The sequence below is a fragment of the Artemia franciscana genome, chromosome 5 (genome assembly GCF_032884065.1).
Source record: "Artemia franciscana chromosome 5, ASM3288406v1, whole genome shotgun sequence".
Lineage (NCBI taxonomy): Eukaryota > Metazoa > Arthropoda > Branchiopoda > Anostraca > Artemiidae > Artemia > Artemia franciscana.
In genome coordinates, this window is record NC_088867.1 from 43988434 (window position 1) to 44007362 (window position 18929).

Consider the following 18929-nt stretch of genomic DNA (forward strand, 5'->3'; position numbering starts at 1 on the left):
GCATATTAAGAAGCCTCTATTTTTACTAGCACAAAAACAGGAAGACATTATTTACTAAATTCAAGATTGAACCGGCTGGAAAAATAAATTTTTGAACCGGTAACCAATAAAAAGTGAAGCTAAGTAAGGATTTTTATTTTTGTCAATCAGGGGAAGCAAAGTTGGTAAATTGAACCTGAACATTTAGCAAATCTTCATTATTTGAAACTGAAGGGTTATTTGCGATAAGACATGTCCTACCGGCAAAAATAAGTTGTAGTTGTGGATATCAAATGGAAATCGAAGCTTGCCAATAAGACCAAATAGTGGATTTCATGGCGAGTATAAGTAGGGAGAAATTTATTTGATATCTGTCCACGCTTCAATTGTCCTAATTAACTAACCTCAGCGGACCAACATTTGCAGTTGGGTCTCAGCTTTGATTTTGCAAGGTTCTCAAAATTTTATTTATTTGACGAAGTTATTGATTTACAGTAAAGAAAACGGAATAATTAGTTAGTTATTATAGGGACATAAGCGCAATTATTTGACTTCGGCATTAAAAACCACCAATCGGGAGCACTTTCCACAAGCAGCCATGATTTATGAGCCTAGGCCTAGAAAAGCCTTCATGAGCCTAGAAAATCCTTGTTGACTAACGAATATTGGTCTGGAGGTTTTCCCCTTATCGCGAATATTGAATTAAAATCACTAGCTGCCTGGCCAATTATACCCTTTACATTCTAAATTAAAAACTATGGGTTTAGATGGGAAATGACCATAAGAATGAGGGATATCCCCAGATAGCGACAAACACTTTACTGCCTTTCAATCACAAACACCAAAAACAAGAAGAACAATAGGGCATTTTCCAAGACAGTGAGAAACAAATTAGAATGAATAGTTTGGCCCTTTTACCAAGGGCCGTCCTCGGCAATACAAAAATATATAAGACGAAAAAACTTACAACAGGATAAAATCGATAAAATTAAATGAACAAATTTTCAAAACAGTCCCAGCATCCTTACCTCAGCAAATTTCAACCGTAAGTGTTAAATAAATTGTGATATAACCTGGCAATTCATTGAAATGAAAGAGAATGATTTAAAAACACGTTTTTAATGCTAGCCTTGCTTTTTTGGCTGCTGATCTCATAGGTCTATTTGTGGCAGTTTCTGTATATAGGTATATTTATGACAGGAGAAATTCCCTATTATTCTTCTTCTTTTCGGTGTTTGTGATATCCCTAGATCAGGAACAAACCGATCTACCAATTTTCCGTTTAAAACCGATTACCAAAGAGGAGTGGTCACCTTTAGAGCTGAACTTCCAGTAAATGGGAACTGTCCCCCTTTGGCAGGCTTTGTGGTAAAAATATAACGTGCTAGGGATAAGAAGGTGCACTTTTATACATTTTTAAATTAATGTAAGTTTTGTGTTTCTTATGCAATGATAATTGAATAAAAACTAAATGGCAATGCTAATAACGAGTCTGAATGGCACTGACACTGATATTGTCAAACCATCAAAGTGTTGCATTTTAACTGAAATATCTGCCTTTCAAGTGTCAAATTTCTTGTAAATATTCGTTTGATTATCTGATATTATAGAAACATATATTAGTTAAATACTTCCTTGAGGCCTCATTTCTATTTACTCGAGGATACTCTACTTTTCTTTTGGCCCCAGATGGATTGCCAAAAAGTGTGGTTTTTGGTTACCCAGAAAACCTATCGGTAAAACAAGAGATAAATATCTTAAACTTTCTATAATTATCTCAAACATTAGAAATACATAATCTAAAATTCTATCAATATAAAAAAACGTACGCTTCCCTTTCATGCTGGTTTTTGTATTATGTATATGAGGGGGTGTGCCCCCTCGTCAATGTCTCACTCGTTACGCTAATGTTTTTAAGTACTTTCAAAAGAGCTATTTATTTCAATAAAAAGCCCTTTTTTATTCAGGGGTTATTTTTAAAGAATTGGAGCGAAATTCGAACTGTAGCGTAAAGAGCAAGGTCTTGACAAGGGGCCGAACCCCCTCGTATACATAATAAAAAAGTTATTTTGTAAATGAAAGGGAATGCCCCCTGCACAACGCCCCGCTCTTTACGCTAAAGTTTGAATCTTAGTCACAACTCTACTATTGAAAACAATAAACACTTTAAGGTAAAGAACGGGGCGTTGAGGAGGGGACAGCCGCTTTTATACGCGGAATAATTTCTGTTGGTCAGTCGCTCCTTACTTTCAGTTAAAGAGTGTTTTTATTTAATTTCTGAACGTTTTTGAATTGATGCAGGTTTTGATTTTAGCTCACCGTACATGAATAATTCAAACAAAATTTGCATATTCTATCAATATAAAAAAACGCACGCTTCCCTTTCATGCTGGTTTTTGTATTATGTATATGAGGGGATGTGCCCCCTCATCAATGCCTCACTCGTTACGCTAAAGTTTGAATCTTAGTCACAACTCTACTATTGAAAACAATATTTGCATATTCATTTTACTTTCTTTAGACTAATAATAACCTTATTATAACCTAAGTTTGATTTTTATTTTAGTTTTTCAAGAATGACTCCTGAATCATAAAGGCTATTTAATTAGAATTATCGGCTCATGTAAAAGTTAAAAAAGAAACTTTAGAGTAAGAGCGAGCTACTGAAGAGAGGCAACCCATCTCATATACGTAATTAAATAAAAAAAAACAAGTTTTTTTTTTAAATGAAAGTAAGGAGCGACATTAAAACATAAAACGAACAGAACTCCGTACATGAATGGAGCTTTTCCTCCTCAACGCCTCGCTCTTTACGGTAAAGTTTGACTCTTTCTCTTAACTCTACTTCCTAAACAGTAAAAACTTTAGTGTAAAGAGCGGGGTGTTGAGGAGGAAAAGTTCCTTTCATATACGGAGTAATTTCTGTTCGTTTTAAGTTTTAATGTCGCTCCTTACTTTCATTTAAAAAAACTTGTTTTAATTTATTTAATTTCTGGATGTTTTTTAATTAATGTATGTTTTGATCTTGGCTCTCCGCACATAAATAATTAAAATGAAATATGCATATTATTATTTTTTTGGATAAATGGCTTTCTCATAGTTTTAATCGGAAGATTTTGAGAAAAAAGGAGAGAGGGAGGAGACCTAGTTGCCATCCAATTTTTTGATTACTTAAAAATGCAACTAGAACTTTTAATTTTTTTACGAATATTTCGATTAGTAAAAAAATATACGTAATTTACAAATTAACTTACGTAACGAACTTCTATATTCGTATATTTTTATTGCGTATATGAGGGATTTCGCCCCTCGTCGATTCCTCGCTCTCTACGCTAAAGCTTAAATTCTGTGCCAATTCCTTAAGAATGACCCTTGAATCACAAAGGCCGTAGAATAAATAGTTGAAATTACTAAAAATACTTTAGCGTAAAGAGCGAGGTATTACGAGAAGGTAAACCCCCTAATATGCGCAATAATTTCTGCTCGTTTTAAGTTTTAATGCTGCTCCTCACTTTCAGTAGCAAAAAAGTTTTCATATTTATTTTTTCATTGTTTTTTTTTTTCAATAATGCTAAAACATCCTTTGCCCCTTCATTGAAAGTGTCTTCCCCCATGACAAGTTTATCCATGGAAAGATCCTCTCACGTAACCCCCATCCTCCCCCCTCAACTCTCCCTCCCAAGCCAAAAATCCCCCTCAGAACGTCCGTACACTTCCCAGTAACCATTATTATACGTAAACACAGGTCAAAGTTTGTAACTTGCAGCCCCTCCTACTGGAACTGCGGGGAGTAAGTCGTCCCCAACGACATAGTTATTAGGTTTTTCGACTACGGTGAATAACATAAATATCTCAGAATTTTCATCCGGTGACTCTGGGGAAAAATGAGTGTGGGAGGGGGCCGAGGTGCCCTCCAATTTTCTTGGTCACTTAAAAAGGGCACTAGAACTTTTAATTTCCGTTCGAAAATTTTCCCTTCGAGGACCACTGAGTCGATACGATCACCTTTGGGAAAAAAAAAAATAAAAATAAATAAACAGGCATCCGTGATTTGTTTACTGGCAAAAAATGTGACATTCCACATTTTTGTAGATAGGAGCTTGAAACTGCTACAATAAGGTTCTCTGATACACTGAATTTGATTGTGTGATTTTTGTTAAGATTGTATGACTTTTAGGGGGTGTTTTTCCCTATTTTCTAAAATGAGGCAAATTTCTCAGGCTCATAACTTTTGATATGTAAGACTAATCTTGGTGAATGTTATATATGTAAATATTGGTATCAAAATTCCGTTTTTTAGAGTTTCGGTTACTATTGAGCCGGGTCGCTCCTTACTACGGTTCGTTGCCACGAACTGTTTGATATTTTCTGTTCGTTTTAAGTTTTAATGTTGCTTTTTACTTTCAGTTGAAAAAACTTGTTCTCTGATTGTTTTTTAAATAATATCGGGAAATCCATCACGCCCTCCCTCCATGAAAAATTCCATGGACAATTCTATTATATCATTTTTATACAATCCTGAAAAGGGCTTATGCCAGATCTGCCCCTCACTCAGTCGAACTATCTGTCTAGGCTTTTTCTACAATTAAACATGGTTTGATGCCCACAACTACTTGATTTTAATTCAAATGAGTGGATTGTACAAAAAAGATAATTTATGTAATATTAAAGAATATATATGAAAAATCTTCACTAATACACTTAGAATCTACTTTTCGTCCATGTAGATTTTTTTAAAAACCTACCTCTCCCAGCAGGTTTCCCATTATCAAATAAAATTCCATTAAAAAATAAATTCCATTCCTTCTTAGTCGCAATGTGAATAAATTCCTTTTCTAATAGTAGTAGAATAGTTTCCGACATAAAATTTTACCCTATTTCCACTTTTGATTTAATTTTAAACAGCCTTAAGCAATGGTGTTGAAATTAATTGACTCTTAAACCTCAATGACATTTTATTACATCAAAAGTACTTAATGTAACTAGGCTATTTTTAGTTTTTTAAAAAAAGAGCCTTAAGTGTTTCAAGAAAACTGTGTCAACCCCATATTCCGTGGTAACGAACTGTGATAAGGAGCGACCCGGCTCAATAGTAACTGGAACTCTCAAATACAGTTTTACTCTAAAAATCCGTGTGTAGAAGTCTTGTCAAGTTTATTCGTAGCATCAAAAGTTACAAGCCTCAGAAAATTTGCTTTATTTTGGAAAAAAGGGAGAAACAACCACTAAAAGTATTAAAATCCTAATGAAAATCACACCATCGGATTCAGCATATCAGAGAACCCTACTGTAGAGGTTTCAAGCTCCTATCTGAAAAAAAATGTGTAATTTTGTATTTTTTGCTAGAAGAAAGATCACGGATGTGTGTTTGTTTGTTTGTTTTATTTTTTTCCCAGAGGTGATTGTATCAACCTAGTGGTCCTAGAATGTCACGAGAAGGCTCATTCTAGCAAATTAAAAGTCCTAATGCCTATTTTAAGTGATCGAAAAAATTGGGGGGGGGGGGGCAACTAGGCCCCCTTCTACGCTCATTTTTTTCCCAATTTCATCAGATCAATATCTTGAGATAACCAATTTGTTCAGAAAAGTCGAAAATCTAATAACTATGTCTTTTAAGATGACTTAATCCCCTAGGGTCCCCAGGGGAAAGGCTACAAGTTATGAACTTTGCCCATTGTTTACATATAGTATTGGCTATTGGGAAGTAAAAACACGATTTTAGGGGGAATTTTTCTTGTGATGGAGAGTCGGGATTGGGGGCTACGTAGGAGGAAATTTCCATGGAGGAATACATCATGGGGGAAGAGAATTTACATGAAAGGAATGCTGAATTTTCCAGCATTATTTAAAAAAAATAAAAAATAAAATTTAAAAAGACAAGTTTTTTCAACTGAAAATACAAAGCAACATTAAAACTTAAAACGAACACAAATTATTATGTATATTAGGGGATTCACCCCCTTCTAGACTCCTCACTCTTTACGGTAAAGTATTTTTAGTAAGTTCAAAAGATTTTAAAAAGATCTATTTATTATAATTAAACGGCCTTTGTTATTCAGGGGGTCATTCTTAAAGAATCGGAACAAAATTCAAACTTTAGCGTAAAGAGCGAGGTATTGACGAGGGGGTGAACCCCCCTTATATACGCTATAAAAATATACCAATATAAAAACTTCCTTGGTAAGTTAATTCGTAAGTTACGTATATTTATTATTAATACAAACTTCTTAACAATTTTTATACTAAGAAAATTAAAAGTTCTAGTGGCCTTTTTAAGTAACCGAGAAAATTCGGGGGCAACTAGGCCCCCTCTCCACCCCCTTTTCTAAAAATTGTCCAATAAGAACTTTGAGAAAGCAATTTTGCCAAAAAAGCAAAAATTAAAATGCAAATTCTGTTTTAATAAATCATGTACGATGAGCCAAAATCAAAAACTGCATTAACTCAAAAACTTTTAGAAATTAAATAAGGAAACAAGTTTTTTTTTTAACTGAAAGTAAGGAACGGCATTAAAACTTAAAATGGACAGAAATTATTCCGTATATGAAAGTGGCTGTTCCCTCATTAACGCCCTGCTCTTTACGTTAAAGTTTGACTCCTTCTTACGGTTCTATTTTTAAAAGAATAAAACTTTAGCGTAAAGAGCGGGGCGTTGAGGAGGAAAAGCCCATTTCATATACGGAGTAATTTCTGTTCGTTTTAAGTTTTAATGTCGCTCCTTACTTTCATTTAAAAAAAAACTTTTTTTTTGTTTAATATCCGGACGTTTTTGAAGTAATGCATATTTTGATCTCGGCTCTCCGAAACCATAAATAATTAAAACGAAATTTGCACTTTAATTTTTTGGGGCTAAACGGCTTTTTCATAGTTTTAGTCGGAAGATGTGAGAAAAAAGGATTGAGGGAGGAGGCCTAGTTGCCCTTTGATTTTTTGATTACTTAGAAAGGCAACCATAACTTATAATTTTTTACGAACGTTTTCATAAGTAAAAGAATTAAATTACGTAGCGAACTTCTATATTCGTATGCTTTTATTGCATAGATGAGGGGGCTTACCCCTCGTCGATACCTTGCTCTTTACATTAAAGCTTAAATTTTGTCTCAATTCCTTAAAAATGACCCCTGAATCAGAAAGGCCGTAGAATAAATAGTTGAAATTACCAAAAATACTTCAGCGTAAAGAGCGAGGTATTACGAAGAGGTAAACGCCCCATATGCCTAATAATTTCTGTTCATTTTAAGATTTAATGCTGCTTCTCACTTTCAGTAGAAAAAAACTCCATAATTTTTTCATTGTTTTTTTTAAATAATGCTAGAAAATCCTGCGCCCACTCCATTGAAAGCCTCTTCCCCCATGAGAAGTTCCTCCATGGAAAAATCCTCCCACTTAACCGCCACCCTCAACTCTCCCCCCCCCCCAAAACCAAAAAAAATCCCCCTGAAAACGTCTGCACATTTCTCAGTAACCATTACTATATGTAAACACAGATCAAAGTTTGGAACTTGCGGCCCCTCCCACGGGGACTGCGGGGGAGTAAGTCATCCCCAAAGACATAGTTATTAGGTTTTTTGGATATGGTGAATAAAATGGCTGTCTCAGAATTTTGATCCGGTGACTTTTGGAAAAAAATGAGCATGGGAGGAGGCCTAGGTGCCCTCCCATTTTTTGGGTAACTTAAAAAGGCTCTAGAGCTTTTAATTTCCGTTAGAATGAGACTTTGTGCGACATTCTAGGACCACTGAGTGGATATGATCGCCCCTGGAAAAGAAAAAAAAACAGACAAAAAAACAAATAAACACGCATCCGTGATTTGTCTTGTGGTGAAAAATGCGAAATTCCACATTTTTGTAGATAGGGGCTTGATACTTCTACAGTTTGGTTCTCTGATGCGCTGAATCTGATGGTGTGATTTTCCTTAAGAACGTATGACTTTTAGGGGGTGTTTTCAGAAACGAGGCAAACTTTCCGAGGCTCGTAACTTTTGATGGGTAAGACTAATCTAGACGAAACTTACATATTTAAAATCAGCATTAAAATTCGATTCTTTGGATGTAACTATTGGTATCAAAATTCCATTTTTTTATTGTTTCCGCCACTATTGAGCCGGGTCGCTCCTTACTACAGTTCGCCACGAACAGTTGTTACCATTGTCGCCACTACAGTTGTTACCACGAACCGTTTGAAACGCTAAGAGCTACTAAAATTTCAAACTTATAACTAATACCAGCAGATATAATTTTACAAAATGATTCAAATTTAAAAAGAACAAATATCTCTATGAATGAATAAATGAAACCCAAAAAAAAAAAAAAATCGAAAATTAAAGAGCTGATCGGACAAAAATGTTTCCGGTTCATATCTACGCCTTATACCGCCTTCCTTATACCTCAAAGAGCATGGAATCCTCTGGGCCTAAACAAACGCCCATGGCATTTTTAAGCCAATCAGGCATCGTACATCAGAAATGCCCCCTCACCTTTTTTTTTACTACTGAGCCAAATAATTGACAGTTTGCATTATTTACAGGTCTTTAGAGAATGCGGTGGCTCTGTTACTCTAAAGACGTATTTATAGGACTTTTCGCCTGCTTTGAGAAAAATAAACCATCTCAAAATTTGATTTGATGTCCTGGGGGCTATGGGGTCAGGTAGGTAGCAAAGATGGCATTGGGGTGGAGTTGGCTACTCTCTTCCATTTACTTTTCCGACTAGAAATTATAATTCACAACCTGTGAATTATACCCACAACCTGTGGGTATAATTGCAACCCACAACCTGGCCCACAACCTGTGGGCCAGGCATTGCTGTCTCAATAGTGAATGTGATAATCGAGAGATAGAAAAATCAATGTCAATAATTCCAGGTAATTACCTATGTGCTTGAGTATGGGTAATTTTCCCATGGACAATTTATGTTAGACATGCAAGTTAATTGCTTGAAAAAAAATCACAAGTAGAAGATTTTTTACATTCCAAGGTTTTAATGCTTATTTCTAGGAAAATCTGTGTTTGAAAGCAAAGTGAAAAGCCAATCATGGGCATTGAAACTAAGATGGAAAAAATGTGGAAGATGGACTTTCTGCAAGGATCAGGTTGTGTAAGGTTGGCCTCTGCAAGGATCGCCCTTCTTACCTTTTCAATTTGAAACTCAGAAAGAAAAATATTCTTCCGGTTGTTACAGATTTAAATTAGAGTAACATGTAAATAATTAGAGAACTACCTGCAATGGCACGTTTTCCAATCCTTAAAGAGAATTCAATCGAAAAGCAATTTCCTGAACAAATTTTCCCTTCCATGACAATGTTATCTTAACTTAGGAAACTGGTTTCCCTTATACTAGCATTTATCTCTATTAAAAAATGCAAAACAGCGGATGAAACTGAGTAAAATGTTCAACTACTCTTTCATGTTCATTACAGAGAGAATATTTTATGTTCGAGAGAGAACATAAACCAGAATACCAATTCGCCTTATGGCCAGTGAGATGTAATTAAATAAATTTAATCACTTCAATGCTAGATTTTCCTCCGTTGAGTGGCAGTTCTGGTCCTTCTTGGGCCCAAGACAAAATCTTGATTAACACCCCCTTTCCTGTTTCCCACAAAATTTTTAGGCCAAATTTTAACAACTTTTGTATTTATTAACAAAATTGTAATTGATTTATTACTAGATAAATGATCGATTTCTTAATTGTTATTTTGATTTATTATTTAAATTATTTAGTTATTACTAATTATTATTGATTATTTAGTTTAATTTCTTTAACTACTATTATTTAATATGTATTTCATTTTTAATTTATTTTATATTATAAATTAGTTAATAATCAACCGTGTTTTAATAAAAATGGGATTTCAAAAACTGTACAATGATTATAACCCTTAAATTATTTATTTAAAATTTTGCGCCCATAAAAGGCACCCAGGAAAAGTGCCCTCTCTGTCCCATTCCAAAAACCGCCTCTACCTCTGTATGAGTCCTAGACAAAATTCCTCATCTGTCCTTCAAATTTGATGTAGCTTTCACGTGCCCGAATACGAAAAACGTTAACATATTGAAAATGAGACTCCAATATAATTTTACGTACTCTTTGGAAAGCGATTACTATATTTATATTTAAAATTTACAATGTTAACCTTCCAATTTGAACGAACCAACCATAAATAAAATCGAAAAGCAGGTATCAGCAGTTTATTGTATATGTGTATTTTCCACTAAGCCTTCAATGAGCAATGAAATGTGTCTCATTATTATACAACCCTAATAAAAGGCAATTGATGCCAGAAGTGACTCTCACTCAATTGGACTATCTGTCTAGGCTTTCTCTACAATTAGCCATGAATTGATGCCAACAACTATTCCCTTTTGATTAAAAATTCCGTTGATTTTTGGATTAAAATGGAAAATTTGTGGGCATCAAGTCATGGCTGATTGTAGAAAAAGCCAAGACAGATAGTTCAATTGAGTGAGAGTCACTTCTGGCATCAATTGCCCCTTATTAGGGCTATATAAAAATGATATTAGTTCATTTCTTAATAGATATGTCTAATCTATTATTCGTCCATGCGTCACTCCTAGGGCAGTAGAACCAAAGTAGACAGTCATAGAGCTAAGGTAGTGATGGAACCTATAGTTTTCCAACCCCTGACTAATATAGACATTGACCCCAACTAATATAGACATTACCCCCGACTAATATAGACACAACCCTCGGCTAATATAGGCATTGTGAAACACATTAGACACGGGATACGGATTGTTTCTTATATTTCATTGAATCCGTGATTTAAATAAAAAGAAGGGGCAAACTTGCCCAAGCCTTCTGCATTACAAAATCCATTTGAATATGAATGTGTTCTCACATGTAGTAAATAAATTAACACTAAAAAAGTGGCAGTAAATACTTAACATTGAAACCACTCACTAGATTACTATTCTTTTTCTGTTTTATTTTTTGGAAAACAAATAAAAGAGGTATATTTAAATATTAACTTTTTGGTTTCTGTTTTTGTTTCAAGATTAAAGAGACGCTGTTGCGTTTCTTAATATAGACAAAACACAATTATTAAACTACCTTCTTAAGCTATTTGGTGGCACAGTCTGGTCAGGCGACAGTTTGGTCTATTGATTGGTGATACAAATAAAATATAAGGACACTTGACTTTTTTTGTGATTTTGAACAAAGTCTAGAAAGTAAATTGTGCTCTTTTTGCCACCTGCTGGGAAAAAGAATTTGAACAGTTGGCTATAGTCGGTCAAATGAAAATGTAACAAAATTTTAGATACATTTAATAAATATTCAATCGTTAAACGAGATATAATTGTGTATATATATGTGTATATATTTCCTTCGAAAATGGCTCAATAGTTTTTCAGGAACCCGGGACACTAAACGATCTAGATGGGTCATGATTTTCTCAATATGGACCAAACACAATAATGAAACTACATGCCCATCTATAATCGCAGTTGTTTCAAAACTTTATTTCTGAAATTTTGTAAACTTTATTTTTTTTATGATAGGCTACTACCTAGAATTAAAGGTGCGATGAACTATTTATCCGATATAATCTTTAAGAAGTTATTTTTTTTAACTTGATATTTGATGATTAAAACAAATTGAATTAGTCAATTTCTGTGGTTGTTGAAAAAAAACATCCAACAGAGTATGTACAAACTATTGGGAAGTTCTTAATTTTACTTTCTTTCATGACTGTCCTCCTATGAGCAGTAGAGGGGGATATGAAATGGATACTTTGGCTGATATCGCCTTCAAGAAAAGATTCCGTGATGACGCTTCGGGCTAGAACACAGTAATCAGGGCGTTCTGATTAAGTCACTTCTGTTGCGTTAGAAAGGAAGTTTGGAAGAAAATTAACACTGGATTAACTTGACAGTGTCAGAAACTCGTAAATTTGAATTTTATTCGTCCCTAAAGTCCAATTCACAATATGATTAGAGATTTGGTTTTTCCTCAAGGAACATTCCACCATCAACCTTTTATCTGATCTAAAAAGATAGGAATTTTACTTTAATTGCTTCTGTGGCAGGGTTGCCACCTGTAGCACAAAAGTGCTATTTGGACACTATTTTATTACTTGTAGCACTGTGGCATGTGCTCAGGATTGCTAAAATATCACAAAAGTGCTATTTTAGATCTGTTTTAGCACCATTACAGTCAATTTTTATTACTATAGCACCGAAAAGCGCTGTGTAGCTCGCAAGTTTAGGCAATTGTAGCACTATGGGGACTGACCGTTTTGGCAAACCTGTTCTGTTGTGGTAAACAGGGAGGCTGAAAAAGAAGAATGTATATAAGATTAAGGATTGGCATCAAATAAACTGTTGAACTTTTCTTTTAATCGAGATTGAGTTGTTATTAACTTTAGAATCATAGATGTAGTCAATTATTTGACTGAGCAAAATACATTATGACCCAGCGTTTTTAAGATATAGAATAATCAGTGAATATTGATTTAATTATATCTTTAGCAGAAGTGGATCCACTCTGTGCTGTAGTCGTGAAACTGGCAGTCAAAACAAAACACCCTAAATGTTTGTCAAGCTGAAGTCGCCTAAATTTTCTTTTTGACCGAAGCTAAACTTCAATCAGTAGAAGCAGAGATTTGATTAATGGTTTTATGCATTTCTTCCTCAAAAATATTTCATGATCAAACGAAAGTATGACAGATAATAACCATATTTTTTTTTTGTTTTAATTTGGTTATTTCTGTGGTGGTAGAAAGGAATATTGAAAAGAAAAAATAAATTAAAATATGCTCACCGAATATTCCCCCTTGGAAAATTCTCTCCAAATGTAAACTGAGCGGCCAAAGAGGGAATAACAATAATAAAAAGAACGAAGCAAAGCGTATAACTGTAAGTCAGCTATTATGAGGGAGGGGTGGTGAGTCATTTTGCAGTTGAGGGAGGGCAGATGCCCACGAAAAAGCATTTTAATACCAAAAATGCCTAAATTCCCATAAGATTTCAGACCTCACTCTCATTTATGGCTATTGCACCATTTATATTGGATGCTTCCTGGCCGAGTGGGTTGGTGCGCTGGATTCGGGATCACTTGTCTCAGAGAATGCGGGTTTGAGTCCCAGCGTACCGAATTTTCAGTTTGGGACGGTGATCAGTGGCGTGACTCTGTAAGCTTAGCCAGAGTCGACCCAGCTCTAAATGGGTACCTGGAGAAATCTGGGGAAGGTAAACAGGAAGGGTGTGCGAAAGCACAGGATGGCTGGCCCCCAACCCCCCATTGCACTTCTTGGCTGAAAGGCCAAGAAACGGAGATCAGCACCGCCGGTATGGACTGTAAAGTCTAATGCCGTATCCTTTACCTTTTACCTTTACCATATATAAAATGAATAATTTGATCATTATTATTTTCAAGAAAAGATTTTGTGGTTTATTTCTTTCCGTGTTTGGTTTCTCACGCGAAACAGGCGTAACATTTTGACTCAGTTGTTTGCTTTGGCGGTATAAAGCGGTTAAAAAATAAAGTATGTAATTTATTGTTTATCAGGTAAAGGTGAATGAAAAGAGATAGCAAGGTAAATTGAATTTTTGACACATGGAAAAAATCTTTACCACAATTCTTCCAAAATGACAGAGCAAGAACTTTTAAGAAAACAGTAAGGTTCTACAATCTTATTTGCAATAAATCTTATCGAATCCAGGAAGACCTATTTTCTCAAAACATGAGACGAATTTATTGAATAGGAAGAAAATAAGGAGTTTACATCTCTAAGTGATACTTCTAAGTGTAAATGCATCTATGACAATCCATATAGTGTTACTTTGATCTAAGTTTTACTCCTTGCAAGTTCATACTGAGGCTAGGCTAGGAATAGGAAGGTTTTTGGTTAGTTTTTGAGAGAGTAAAAGCAGTGGGTACACTGCCTATTATGCTCAAAATGTAAAAATTGCAGTTCTCAGCGTCCACGAATGAATTGAGCATTTTGATGATACGATGTTTATGTTTTTATTTGTTAATTAACTCGTTGACCTTGACTTGCCTTAATTCAAATGGCATGACGCATGGGCTGCTAATGTTTGGACAGTCTGTTCAGTATTGAATTTTTTAATGAATAAAAATAATTACAATTTATAGACAAATTGTCCAGTAAATGTAATATATAGTATGCATTTTGGGTTAAGAATTCTTATCTATAAAAAATAACGAAGAATCCCAATACTTGGGCTTGAATGGGACTTTCCAAAAATGTAGCAATATTTATAACGATGTTTATAAATGTGGTACGGATTCATAAACGAAACACATATCCCCTAAACTCCATTAAAAGTAGCTAAAACAAAAAGCATTGGAAACGGAAATAAAATGTATCATAATTCATAGTATTTTTGGCAGTGATAATTTTGGATTTAGTAAAGTTTTCCATTTTCTTTCTATCATTTTAATATCCTTAGCCTTAGTAGTAGTCGCAACATTTGCAGTAGCTGCAGTAGCTATAGTAGTAGTGATGGTAGTAGTAGGAGTAGTAGTAGCTATAGTAACAGTTGTAGCATGCACTTATCGCCTTTAGCTCAATTGATCATGGCCCTCATTATTCTCCGATCCGATTCTTGAGATGCGCTCTTTTGACGACCTGCATGCATAATTATACGTAGTGTCTCTTGATTTATTTCAACACTCATCTCAACATTCTCTGAAAGCTTTACCAAAATTCTTATAGCCTTTTTGGACACCAAGAGACAAACATCCTTTTCGCGATACAAAATACTATACGTAAACAATTGGTGAACTGCTTAACTTAAAGTCCTTGCCCAAGGGTTGTGGGGGGTTGATATCTTCAAAGACATATTTACTGAAATTTAAAACTATGCTGAACAATAAGACTATCTCAAAATTTTTATTGGGTATCTTTGGGGAAAAAAGCTTCGGAGGTGGCTAGTTGCCCTCCAATGCCTTTTCACTCTTTAAAAAGGGACTAGAACTTTCAATTCTAATAGAATGAACTCCTTTCAAAGTTTTTATGACAACTGATATCGTATGAATTGCCTGGATGAGAAAAATTATAAATATTGAGCCTAAGTTCGTGTATAATACCAGCGCTTTGCTTTGTTTACAAGTCCCAGTGTCCATACCTTGTCCAAGAGAGACTCCTGGAGACAGAGCCGTCACGCGTTGGGGAACGCCCCCTCCCTAATGTTTCTGGGCATTCGTTAAAAAAATGAGTCGGTAAAATCGATTTTTCCGACTGTTTTTGTTCGGTTAAATAAAGACCGCGAAAATACTGAACCGCGAACTACTACATTTTGAATAGTGAGCTTTTGGTGACTTCAGACTTTCAATTGATTTTCCAATATCAATCTATCGAATACAGTTCATGAAAAGCAATTTTTCAATTTAAACAAAAGGCGCTTATGAAATATATTTTGTTTACGAAAGCTTATGACTGATAAAAGATGGAGACTCAAATATTTACGATTTTTTTAGAGCATTCATTTTGAATTAACTTCATCGTACAAAGTATATAAATGAGCATCACCGCAATTTTAAATTTGTATACCATTACCTGTAGGTACCTACCACTTAAATAGCCATGAAAGATTTCACGAACTTCTCACTAAGCAAGTAATGTCTACTCGTGTTTTGTATTTACTGAATTTTGAAACAACACTTTCTTTGAATCAAACAATTCATTGTAACGACTCGGCAACTCAGAGCGACTCGAGTGACTAAAAAGCAACTCGGCTCAATATTAGCCGAAACTCTAAAACGTATAAATGTTTATATCAATAGATACGTCGAAAGAATTAACTTGTTGTGCTGGTTCTAAATAGATAGATTCATCCAGTTTAGTGTTACCCATCAAAAGTTACGACCCTAAGAAAAGTTTCTTGATTTTGAAATAGGAAGAAACACACTTAAAATCCAAGGAATCTTAATGAAAATCACATGATGAGAGTAAAAGCACCAGAGAACCTTCATGTTGGAGTTTCGAGCTCATATACAAAAACGTGGAATTTTACTATTTTTGCTCAAAGACAGATCAAGGATGCATGCTTTTTTTGTTGTTTTTTTTTCAGGGATAATCGTATCAAATCGCTACAAAGTCTAATGAAAACATCCTGGTTTCCAAGAGCATGCTCCCCCGCAGCGAGACGTATTTTGCTCAAAGACAGATCAAGGATGCGTGCTTTTTTTTTTTTTTTTTTTTCAGGGATAATTGTATCGAAATAATTGTTCTAGAGGATCGAGAGAGGGTGCGTTCGAACGGAAATTAAAAGTTATAATGCCCTTTTCAAGTAACAAAGAACACTGGAGGACAACTGGCCCCCTTTCATGCCCATCCCGTGCCCCTTTTTCCCCAAAGTTCTCTGATCAGAATTTTGAGATATGCTGAACAAAATATATTTTGTTCAGCACAGTTGAAAGATCAAATAGCTATGTATTTAGGGGTAAAATGACGAAAACAAACACAAATCATTCCGTGTAAGAAGGGTTTCCTCCTCAGTACCTTGCTCATTATGCCAAACTATGACTGTCTGTCCCTATTTCTTAAGAACGCCAACTGAAACAACATGCCGTTTGATTAGAATAGGAAGCTTTTTTAAAATTGTTGAAAATATTAGTGTAAATAGCAAGGTATCAAGGAGGGGGAAACCCTTCTTATACGGAATAACTTCTGTTCGTTTTGACTTTTAATGTTGCTCCTCATTTTCAGTTGAACCAAACTTGTTTTTTTTATTTAAAAATAGGCAATGCAAGAATGAATAGTGCTGCAGTAAAGAGCGATGTGGGCAAAATTTTATACATGGGGGTTGTTTGTCTTAGGTCAGGGCCCTTCGTATCGAAGGAGTTGTCGTAGAAACTTCAAAAATCGCTCATTTGATTGAAAATTGAAAGGGCTGGTATCATTTTTAAGAATCGAAAGTGACTAGAGGACAACTAGCCCCCCTCCCACGCCCACCATTACCCCAAACACATCCAATCAAAATTTTGAGGTAGCCATTTTGTTCAACGTAGTTGAAAAGTTCGGAATTTATGTCTTTGAGGATGGTGCGCTTTTTAATAGTTGAAAGTGAGTTTTCTGCAACTAGCCCCCCTTAAACGCCCACCATTTCCCCTAACATATTCAATCAAAAGTTTGAGATAGGCATTTTGTTCAACGTAGTTAAAGGATCCAGAAATTATGTATTTGAGGATGGCAACCCCCATAGTCTTTAGAGCAACTTGATTTCTGCCCACAGGGCATATAAGGTTTTTATAGAAAAGGGGTCGTATGAACTTCGGAGGGAGCTCATTGGAATAGTGATCAGAAGTTCTAGTGCACTTTATAAGATTCAAAGTGATCGGAGAGTGGATAAACCCAAGTACCTTGTATTTTCCTGAAATGCTTCTGATAGAAATTTTTAGATGGCTATTTATTGAATGGGACAAATCCCTTCATTTTCCAAACGCATTCAGTCAAAAATTTGATACAGCCATTTTGTTCAGCATAGTAGAACGGTCCAGCAACAATGTCTTTAGGGATAATGGGCATTTCAACCCCCCACAATTATGCAATTGGACCATTAGGCTTGAAAACTAAATGTTGCTTTAAACTAAATCAAAAGGCATTGTGTTTATGGTTGCCAATAAGATCCCTCAGAAATATATCGAGAACGACTGGGGTATTAAGTTGGAACTTTTGGGGCTACTTCTATTGTTACTTCTACTCTAACAATTAAAATAAGTTAAAGGAGTTTTAGTGTATCCAGGCTATCAAACAACATTGATAGAATCTTTTTGTAATGATAAAGTTTTATTTTTCGGGTCAATTTTAGGAGTTATAAAATTAAATTAGAAATACTGTTTGTGTCAGGGTCAAAAATTGTTGTATAAGTTTCTCAAACATGCACTTAGCAGCCCAAACTATGAGTTCTTGCAGAAAAAAAAGATATAAAAAAATTAATATGAAATAGACTATGTCTATAAAAACGAACAGAAATTAATTTGAAAACATTTCCCACTAAACAAGCTTTTCTAAGAAAAGTAAAGAGCTTAATTAAGCCAAAAATGAGTAGAAATATAGTCAACTAATCTTCCAAGCCTAAAAGTACCACAAATCACTATCAACCAGTAAATGAAACTCAAAACGAACATAAATTTCAATAAATAGCCAGGTCAAACTCAAAGCGAGTAAAACTTAACATGAGTAGGGCTGATAGACCCCATACCTTCTTGAGATCAGAAAATAATTTGCACTTTCCGGAAAACGAAATATGTTTTAAATCTTTTCGCTTTTTTTTTCATTAATATAAAATTGGTCAAAATTTTAAAGAATGCATATTAGTATATGTCAATTAAACTGGCAATCCACGGTCATATGTTGTTGTTTTTTTTTTCAGTAAAGCGCAAATTTATGTTCTAGTCTTAAGAAGGAATGGGGTTCATCAAGTTCCCCTTGATCCCCCAGGTTGAAATTTAAAGCCTTCTTGACCCTCTCCCACTTCTCAATATTCTCTCAAAGTATCTTCTGAATCTTATGAGCCGTTTATTGACGTTTCTGAATATTACAGATTGGTATTTTGATAACCTGGATGCCTATTTTATCTTTTGAATTTATCCTACCCTTCTTTGCAAGCAACAATTCAGCGTCCGCTTGGGCCCCCTTAATATTCTCTGTAAGAGTAAATGTGTTACCTTTAGCCTTTCTGGAAGTACTACATATACGCCATTTCGACAACCTGGCAGCATATAGTGACTTCTGACCCACCCCGCCATTGAAATACTGATAAATTGGAAGTCAATAAATTGGAGCTTATAGTGCAATCACTTCTCCATCCTCGAAGCCGTTTCAAAGACAATACAGACATGTTATTTCGAGGACTCTAAGTGTCTCGTCAATTTACCCCCCCCCCCTTCCACCTTCAAGTCAAAAGAATACCTCAAATTGACCCTCTTACTTTCCAAAACTCCCTCCAAGTTTTAACTTGG

General features: G+C 35.0%; 1 protein-coding gene across 1 annotated transcript in view; it reads left to right on the forward strand.

The window, feature by feature from the left end:
• Positions 1–18929, forward strand: part of LOC136026782 (serine/threonine-protein kinase 32A-like) — a 57635-nt gene that overhangs the window by 15197 nt on the left and 23509 nt on the right. The window lies entirely within an intron of this gene.